Source organism: Lates calcarifer, unplaced genomic scaffold (genome assembly GCF_001640805.2).
Source record: "Lates calcarifer isolate ASB-BC8 unplaced genomic scaffold, TLL_Latcal_v3 _unitig_4707_quiver_1262, whole genome shotgun sequence".
Taxonomy (NCBI): domain Eukaryota; kingdom Metazoa; phylum Chordata; class Actinopteri; family Centropomidae; genus Lates; species Lates calcarifer.
In genome coordinates, this window is record NW_026117058.1 from 1,963 (window position 1) to 12,307 (window position 10,345).

The following is a 10,345-nucleotide window of genomic DNA, read 5'->3' on the forward strand; positions in this document are numbered from 1 at the left end:
TTTGTCCATGACTTTCAGTTGCTACACAATCATTACCATAATCCGTTATTTGTTATTTCTTATTTGTGCAGCTGATGTTAGAAGGTACAGATGTTTCTCAAAGATACTGTGACTACTGCAGCTAAAAGTACAATTGATTAGCTCTCAGACAATCAGTTCTGACCATCAGTATTCATTGTTCATCTTTTCAACAGCACTGTGTGGTGGAAACTCTGGGATGAACATTTATACAGGACCTGAAGGAGGAAGTGGAACAATTAATTGCCACTTTACTCAGCCCAGCAGCAGGAAGTTCTTCTGTAAGAACGAATGTAAAGGAGAAGACATTCTCATTCAAACAGATGATGTCAGAGCTAACAGAGGCAGATACAGCATGGTATATAAAAAAGGATCTTCTGGAAGAGGAATTGTGTCTATGACCATCAGAAATCTGACCCAGTCTGACTCAGGACAGTACAGGTGTGGTCTGGGTGGATCTTTGGTTCCAGATTCCTTCTGGATTTTGAGGTCAGAGTTTCAGATGGTGAGTTTCTACTGAAAGTAATATATTTGCTAATTATGGGAAGAACATGAGTTATTCATGATGTATTGTTATGTTAATGATCAAATAGCTTCATTAGCAGTCAAACTGTGGTTGAACTGAGCAGCTTCCAGTGTGACTCTGTAGATGTGTGTGCAGCATCTTACAGGACGAACAGATTGTAACTGTTGACTGTTCATCTTTTCTACAGAGCTGCTGGATAAAAACTCTGGTTTAATCCAAACAGACACTGAACGAGAAAATGTCACATATTCATGCATCGATGCTGTGAACAGAGACAGAATCTTCTTCTGTAAGGGAGAATGTAAAAAAGAAGAGGACATTCTCATTGAAACAGATAAGAACAGAGCTCAGAGTGGCAGATACAGCATTGAATATAAAGAAGGATCTACATTTGGACTGTATGTCACAATCACACAAGTGGTCAAGTCGGACTCAGGACAGTACAGGTGTGGTTATGGTAGAGCTTTGTCTCCTGATTCATCACGCACGTTCTCAGTCATTGTTGTAGACGGTGAGTTTTTTCCTTTCTATTGATGGTCATGAAAATATTTCTTCATAATCCACATACTTTCTGTTAATTGCACATTTATTTAGAAAGAAATGGGAGTAAAAAGTTGTTTTACTGTCATTTAAATTTCAAAACAAAATCATTTTAAACAGAAATGTAAATGTGACCATATATTTCTTTTTATCTTTATCATCCCTCTAGAGCAGCATTTTTCTCTCTTCAGGATTTCTCTGTATCAGTTTTGTTCAGTATCTGATTGTTTCACTGTGTTTATTGTTCACAGCTCCAACCACTTCAAAACCAACCTGGACTCACCGACCTTCCTCAACATCAGTCCATCAGCCTCTACACACCACCAATAATCTCCAGTCCAGGTCACTCCACACCTTCATCAGTTTTACCTGAAAACACCAACCAGCCTGCAGCTGCAGGTAAATTCACGAGTTACAGTTTCTGCCTCTGTCAGATACCTCCCTTTGCTTTGAAGAACAGCCTGCTGTAGTTGAATTTAGATTTACATCAATATTGATTAAGCACTGGTTGTCACTTGTGTTTTCATTGGTCACAGCTTCAACCACTTCCAAAGCAAAGCTGACTCTCCAACCATTCTCAACATCAGTCCCATCAGCCTCTACACCACCACCAATAATCTCCAGTTCAGGTCACTCCACACCTTCATCAGTTTTACCTGAAAACACCAACCAGCCTGCAGCTGCAGGTAAATTCATGGAGTTACAGTTTCAAACATTCAGACCAGCATAAAAAACTTAAACCCCCTTAACTGCTGTATTATTTGTGTTTTCATTGGTCACAGGTTCTACTACTTCCAAACCAAAGCTGACTCTCCGACCTTTTTCACTATCTATCCCATCAGCCTCTACCACACCTAGTATGAGATTCAGTTCAAGAGGCTTCACACCTTCGTTTTTACCTGAAACCACCAACCAGCCTGCAGCTGCAGGTAAATTCATGGAGTTGCAGTTTCTGCCTCTGTCAGATACCTCCCTTTGCTTTGAAGAACAGCCTGCTGTAGTTGAATTTAGATTTACATCAATATTGATTAAGCACTGGTTGTCACTTGTGTTTTCATTGGTCACAGGTTCTACTACTTCCAAACCAAAGCTGACTCTCCGACCTTTTTCACTATCTGTCCCATCAGCTTCTACACCAACACCTACATTACAGAGTATGAGCTTCAGTTCAAGAGGCTTCACAACTATATCATTTTTACCTGAAACCACCAACCAGCCTGCAGCTGCATGTACACCTCATGGAGTTAACAGTTTCAAACATTCATCATTCTGGTGTTTTCAAGCTTCGACCACTTCAAAACTAAACCGGACTCTCCTACCTTTTTCAGCATCAATCCCATCAGCTACCACAGCAACATCACACAGATTAAGCACAACTTCATCAGTTTTTCCTGTCAGCACCGACCAGTCCGCAAGTGCATCACAATTCTCAGTGCAGTGTCTGTCTACCTGCCAATCAGCTTCAAGAACAAAAACATTTTTGTTTCAGCAAATGACAACAACCTGCTGCAAAATGTCATATTAGATTGAAAAAAAAGTGATTATGTATGTGAATTCTACATGATTTAATCCTCGTCAGGTTTTAGACATCATGCAAAACACGTCATATGTTATAAACCTAAGACACACTAGGTTCAGCTCCTTTTTGCCAATTATTGTCTCTCTCTCTTCCCTCCCAGCTTTCTCATTTGTCCCTCGCCCAGGTTACCTCTTGCCCGTGGCTGTAGGCATGCCTCAGCTGGTGTGTTACTGCTGGCTGTTTTACTGCTCCGCTACATACGGAAGACATGGAAGAACTAACAGCTGACACACTGAGGTGACTTTCTTTTACTCTCTTTAATGTCTGTGTTCGCTCTTACTGTCAGTTTCAATGACAGCTTCTACCACTGAAGTCACTATGACAGGAAAATTCAGTTCACTGTAGATTTAGGAGACCTTTTTGACTTAAGACTGAAGTAGACAAAAGCATGTTTCACATTTTTAGTCAGCTACTGATTTAGCTAGACGTAGGTAGATATAATTTACTATGATTAGCTGGCTAATTAATATCTGTTGCCAGCCTGGTACCAGGTTTTCGAACCAAAATGTTTATTAAAAAATTACATTTCGTCTGATTACAAAGCAGTAAATCATACCGTTGGATGATTTAAATCATAACTAGCACATGGTTTCTGTTGGGTTTAAGAAGCTACTTCACACACTGTGTGGTGGTCAGACATAAGCCTGTGTAATAACCAGCTTCAGTTTTTGGAGCCTGAATAATCTCCACATTGGTGTTTTGACTATCACTGTCAATGTGTTCTGTTCTGCTCGACCACCGCAGAAATGGAAGTGCCTTTGCATTCACACAACACTTCTTCTAAAAGTTTACATCCGTTTTTATAAGTTAAGACTTTAAACTTTAATGTTACTTTATATTAAATTACATATAGAGTATGTAGTGGTATGTACCATGGGATGTATAACGGAATGACAACCATGTGTGAATTGCCTAAACGAAGCCATTCTCATCACCTTGGTAAAGTTGTTGATGTTATTTCTTTAGTTCCCTGTCATCTACAACAAGTTGGGTCCAATCTCCACATGTGAAGACTTCACCTACAAGACCAGCAGCAAACCAACTCTGTCAACGCTCTCTCAGTATGATACACGACACAAGCCATTTAACGTATTAGTGCTTCAATTTTCGGTCTCAATAGAGTTGCAAAATGGAGAGGTGACTTCAGATCCCCCTGGTTCTAGAAGACAGCGTTATGTGACTGAGAGTAGGAGCTCTATTGTGGCTCAAATGGGAATGAAACTCTCCCAGTTGAATTATCAGTACAAAAGTCATACAGCTGCATTAGAAAATGTCCTGGTGTTACTTCTTTTACATTTTTCCCCGTGTTCATGGACAAATGTTACTATTCATCCCGTCCCACAGACGGCCCCCTCTGAGATGTTCGTGCCTGTATTATAACAACTGCACTATTCTGCATGATTTCACTTGCCAAAAGTAAAAAAGGGAGGAAATAAAAGAAGTTTAAACAAAAAGAAAAGACACTTCTGGAATCCAGTGTCTCCTCCTATTTCACAACTCTATTGGTCTCTACCATTTTATTGTTATAGAACTAGTAAGAGTACAGGGGGAATGCGAGAGCAACTGCAGAATGAGGGGAGGGCTCAGGTGGGGTTTTTCAGTTAAACAATGGTCTGAGAAGCTTTTGTAATGTAATAATCTCTGAAATCAGCATATACTCATAATGTAACTGTGTGTTAACAGCTAGTCTGTCCTACTAACATGTTTGATAATGAACAAAGATTGATGGGACAACACTAAGTAAGTCAGTAGCATCGGAATAAACTCTGTTATTCTAAAACAAGTGTAATGCCGATTGTAATAAAGTGCATGTTGACAGTGTGTTAAAAGGTATAATGTGTGCGTGTGCTGCATTGTGGAAAAGAGGAACTTTGAAATGGCAGAAAAATAATCAATAAAGACACAGACAGAGGAAGGAAATTCAAGAAAATCTAGGTGTAAAACTTCACAAAGCTTAAAGAAACAGGTTCAAGTCCTGATTTTGATCCAAGACTTTCTCTAATGTCTCCAGCCAATGAATTACGCTGTCAAAAATGTTATCAACATTTTTGTGACTTGCCAAATTAAGAATATTTCTTCACATTAATAGAAAACACGAGCGGTCTGGTGTGATGTTGTCACTCCAGACATATTTACTGCTGTCATTTACGACCAACAGGAGCAGCAGATGGATCATGGTAAACAACACAAAAAATACGTGGCCAGGTTTAAGAAATATGTTCTTGGTTTGGTTTAAATATGATTGTGGTTTGGTTTACCAGATCTTTGTTGTCATTGTTACAATAATACACATGCAGTTAAGATTAAGGAACAGTTTCAAATGAAATGTCTATGAACATAACTTCCAGGAAACATGGTGAATATTTTCCATGTTATCGTTGGCCATTAAAATGAAAACCACATACCATGATTTCACATTGCTCCTTAGAGTGCATTATGTCAAAGATAATGAGATGAAGCACGCCTTTCCACAATCCACCTCAAAAGGCCATAGTTGAATAGTTAAATCTTTGACATCTATTCAAGATATAATTAAAACACACAAGGTCATTGTGAGAAAGCTTTGTTCACTGTAGCACAAATCTCAGTAAATGCAGCTACCTTTTAGCAGTTTATAATAAAGCAATACAAGCTACTTAAGTATATACATAAAAATAATTAGATGTCAAAACACCATCATAGCATCTTCTCAAGAGTAAAAACTGAGTGAAAATATTTCTAACCTGCTAGAAAGACTTTTCAAGTTGAATTAAGTCAATATCAAACATCAGACAGAAATATCAAAATTAACCTATGTATTTAAAAAAAAAACAAGTTGAAAGATTCCTCACTGCACTAAGGAAAAGACAGCAAAGAGCGACACTATTTTCAACTTTTTTCAACTGACACGATTTCAGAATAAACGTCTCATTATCACCTCCACAAGGCTCTAACAACAGCTGAATGATGAGTGATGAAACTGTTAATAATAGCCCTCCTCTTAAACAGCAGAGATGTGGTCACAAGCTATTGGTTCAGCCTGGCTGCTGATCTCAGTTCAGTCTGAAGTCCATCAACAAAGTTTTTGGCTAAGACCAATAAAAAGGCTGCTGCAGTAATGAAGGTGTGAAGCAAGAAGAAAGACTGTATTTTTGAAACATGAAAAAAGATGATAACACCATGACTGGACCAGCTTTGTGGTGAGCTGCTCAAAAGCTTAAATTTCTATCAAATAGACTTGACATGTTCCAGCAGAGAACCAGCAGGTGGCAGAGTTTGTCTTGTAATGTGCTGGGAGCCAATGACAAGGATTTCTGTTTGACTGGTTTTTAACTGCAGGTAACTCGAAGGACATAACTTTATGTCACTAAAATCTGAATCATTTCTATTTAAATCTTTTAGTTTGGAATTCAATTTCAGTTTTCTGAGACACACGTCCTTTACATGTTTTTGAAATTGTGTACAAATTCTCTTCAGTTCTCTGGACATGATCCTCAGATCTGAACACCATCAGTTTTCAGCCTGTTGAAAGGTGACCAAATGTTCAACACAGAGGTTTGTATAAACATACATTTAAGAAGAAGCTTTATGTAAACAAGTGGTAGCGTAGCTGTAACTGCTAGATCTAGTTAATATAGAACAGCTTGTGTGCTTCAATGAAAGAGTTTGGGCACAGCGATGTTTCAGTCAATATGATGATGAGTTAGTTAGGGATATGAATTTTAGTTTTGCTGCGTTGTTGTCAAGTTTCTCCAACTTGGCAACATGGAGAATAAAGAAATGAACTGCAAATACAGAAAACATGCATCTTAATTTGCACTGTACTGAGTTCTCAGGGCCAGAAAACAAACTGAAACCTTGGGTCACAGTAACAAATTCCAGGTCTGAATTCACAAAGTCTCATATGTGTTGTTTGTGTGTGTGAGTGTAGAGTAGGTTTGGTCCTGATCCATGCTGGCTGGACTGAGGCTCTGGTAGGTGGAGTCTTCATGTGTGGAGACTGGAGGACAGTTCTCATAGGGGGTAATCTGAAAAACACAGAGACTGAAAGAGCAACTAAAATACCACAGTGAACATTGTCACTGGTTGAGTCAACTGTAACTTCTGTTGATTTCTACAGAATTTTAGATGAGAATGAGCCATTTTCTGGAACACTTCTTCAAACTGGTGACTGTTTCAGCTTTACAGTGGTCCATCATAGCCAAGAGTGAGAGTAAACAGAGAGTTAATCAAAGTCACCTCCATGTTTGTGGCGTCTGAGTTTCCTCTGGTCCTCAAACCTGTGGAACAGACAAAGGATTTTCTCTGTTATAATGAGTCATTATTAAAAGTGCAGATGAGGTTGGAAGGTCTTTCCTGCACTGAAGCTACTGCGTGTCATGTGACTGAAGGTGATTTAGAAATAAATAAGCCTGAGTTTCTGAATGCATCATCATCATCATATCATCATTCATCAGCCAGGGTTTAATACAAACCTGCTGTTTAACTCTCCAAAGCAACTGAACCACTGACAGCAATGTCCCACATTGTAGCCTGTAGGTCTTCACATCAGTTAGTGTTTGACCAGCAGCGGCAGATCAACACATTGTATACAACAAATGGTTGACTAAGTGTTGTATGAAAATGAGAAGTGTTATTTGTCTGTGTCATGGTATGTTTCCTGTTGTCTTACCACAGAGTGTGGGGTTCCTCTTAATGCAGATTATCAGCACAGCCAGTGATGAAAGGATGAACACAACGACCAGAGTCAGACCCACATACAGCCACACCTGTGGAGATGAACAAGTTTGTTACACACTGACCTGGTCGATGAGTGGGTCTATGTTTAGTTTGTGTCCACACCATGGACGCTACTTCAGTGATGGAATTTTAAACAGTGCTAGTTAACAGAGAATACATTTCAGTAAATATAGAGCTCTATTCAGTAAATGAGAAAATGTGCATTGTTAAAGATGGATGGCAGGTATATGACCCTCAAACCAGAGACTGAGGTTCACATCCAGTAGTGGCGTAATCGTCACCACAAAATTTAAGATTCCAGTGGCAGCGTACTTTACACCACTCCATCCGATGCTTGGCATCACGCTTGGTGATGTAAAGCTTGAATGCAGCTGCTCGGCCATGGAAACCCACACCATGAAGCTCCTGGAGTTTTAGTGCTGAGGTTAATGCCAGAGGAGGTTTTGAGCCTCAGCACTCTGCGACCCTGCTCTGTAACTTCACATGGTCTGCCACTTCAGGGTCGAGTTGCTGTGGTTATTAAAGGCTTCCACTTTGCAATAATACCATTTACAGTTGATTGTGCAATATCTAGGAGGGAAAATTTTTTGCAACTGTTGCAACAGTGGCATCCTATTACAACATCACATTCAAATTCAGTGAGCTCTTTAGAACGACCCATTCTTTCCCAGATGTTTGTAAAGGTAGACTGCATGGCTAGATGCTTGATTTTATACAGCTGTGGCAACAGGACTGAATGAAACAACTGAATTAATTGATTAAGAGGTGTGGCCCAATACTTTTGTCTATATTAGTGTATCTGTACCCATGACAACATTGTCCCCATGGTGACTGAGAATCTTGGACCTATCTCAAGGACCCAGTTCTTCCAACTGTCAGAGATCTGGGTGTTATATTTGATCAGGCGTTTAGTTTTACCTTAAATACACTGTGTCTCATTCTGAAATGGAAATGATCATACATACTTTTATTTCATCTTGGCTCGATTATTGCAACTGATTATTCCTCTGCCTGCACACTTTTATTTTATGGATTCACAACTGTGAAACACTTGACTGAAGTGACTTTTGTTTTTGAAAGTGCTATATAAAATAAACTTTACTTACTTACTTGCATTAAAATTTTTAATAATGCTGGTGGCCACTACAAGATCAGACATTGTGGTCAAAACAGACACATTGTCTGTGAACTTTTTACTGATATGTTCAGTATGGTATCATATGTGCAACAAAATATGTAAATTAACAAATGAGAAAAATAATCAGGTCACAATTACAGTATGTTTGTATATAAATGTTGTTTTTAGGAGACAGGGTTAGTATGAATATGACAGAGATTTTAGAGTATAAAGTGCACAGGTGCATCCTCAACTCTAGTCATAGTTGTCTGTTAAATAAATGATGTTCAGGCCAATTCAGACATTTGTAACCAGCTGTAAATCCAGATGTTCTGACAGCTGTCAGAAACACCTGAATGTGCTCCATGAAAACACTGATCACACTGTGACTGCTGAGGCTACAAATCTGGAAAAACAGCAGCAGCAGTTTCAGTTCTGTTTGTAAGAGCGAGCAGCAGTGAAGGATGTGAGCAGAGCGGCATTTTGTTTCTGTTTTTATTGATATTTGAAGGTGAACCATCAAGAATCTGTCAGACCTTCCACTGGGATCTGTGCACAGTAATTATACTAAAACTTTCAGTCACAGACTTTCATCTAAACATGGTGTGTGGACGTACCTTCAGTCGTTGTGTCAGACTGGTCAGTGGTTGTTGTTGTTGATGGGAACTGGATGCTGAAAAGGAAAAAAAGAAAGAAAGGAAAGAAATCCTTATGACTGAAATGAAATGATCCCGATTGATTTGAAAGTTATTTCTTTGCAGTTCATCACTTTCAATTCCTACAAACATATTAGTTGTCTTTAAGTGATCAATATGATTGGATCATTAATATATAAATAAACAACAGTTGTAATATATTTAATATTATAACTGATTTTACAGCAGAACTGTTGGTTTTAAATGAGCATTTCTCCAGTGTTCATTATGATAAAAAATACAAGGTAACATGGTTGTCAGACTAAATATCAGGTTCTTTAAAACATCAGCAGCTGAAGAGGAAAAATATTCTTCACACATCCAGAGACATTAAGGAACATTTTTGTTCAGTTCAGTAGAAACTCACCATCTGTAACAATGAGCTCAAAGTCCCTGAGTGAAGACGAGTCCAGAGCACACCAGTACTGTCCTGAGTCAGACTTGGTCAGATTTGTGATGGTCACAAACAGAAAGGATCCTCCTCTAGTTCCTGTTAAATATCTGATGCTGTATCTGTCTCTCTGAGCTCTGTCACCAGCTGTTCCAACAAGAACCTTTTCTTGACATGAGTCTTTACAGAAGAACTTTGATATTCCAAAGGAAGTAAAGAAACATTGAACTGTGACGTCTTCGCCAGTTCTCATTTGAGCAGTTTGTCTTCATGGTTTCCAGTCAGCAGTGCTGTTGAAAAGACAAACAACAGTTACTATCTGTACTGAAGATTATTACAATGTCAGATCTGATCCACAGTCAGACTGGGAGCTGCCCAGTTCAACCAGTCTGTGACTCCAACACTTTAATCCAACAGTGATTCTTCCAGCAAAGATTCAAAGCATCATAATCTCAACCTCTGACTGGATTCTATTTGATTTCATTCATTCTGACACTTTAACACAACAGAACACAAACTGTTCAAACTGTCACACTGATCAAAATACTGAACAGCACATCCAAAGTCATGTGTTTTCATCTGTCAGCTCCTGCTCCTGATAGAAAATCCTTCACCACACAAACACTAAGTATATACTGTAGCTGTGTAGCTGACTAATATTCAGATAAAGTGCTGTTTCACTTCATCAGTTACTGTTTGAAATGAACATTTATCAGTGTCCACAGTGATAAAAATATCAAGTATGAAATATACTGCCAAG

General features: G+C 38.8%; 2 long non-coding RNA genes across 2 annotated transcripts; one reads left to right on the forward strand and one right to left on the reverse strand.

Moving 5' to 3' along the window:
- Nucleotides 1–501: 501 nt before the first annotated feature.
- Nucleotides 502–1,389, forward strand: LOC108902139 (uncharacterized). Its single transcript, XR_001964012.2, has 3 exons — nucleotides 502–523; nucleotides 732–1,055; nucleotides 1,336–1,389. It is a non-coding gene; the product is annotated as an uncharacterized LOC108902139 (long non-coding RNA).
- A 4,287-nt stretch (nucleotides 1,390–5,676) lies between these two features.
- LOC108902140 (uncharacterized) lies at nucleotides 5,677–7,411 on the reverse strand. Its single transcript, XR_001964013.2, has 3 exons — nucleotides 7,315–7,411; nucleotides 6,882–6,922; nucleotides 5,677–6,670 (listed from the first exon to the last, which is right to left on the reverse strand). It is a non-coding gene; the product is annotated as an uncharacterized LOC108902140 (long non-coding RNA).
- Nucleotides 7,412–10,345: the final 2,934 nt, after the last annotated feature.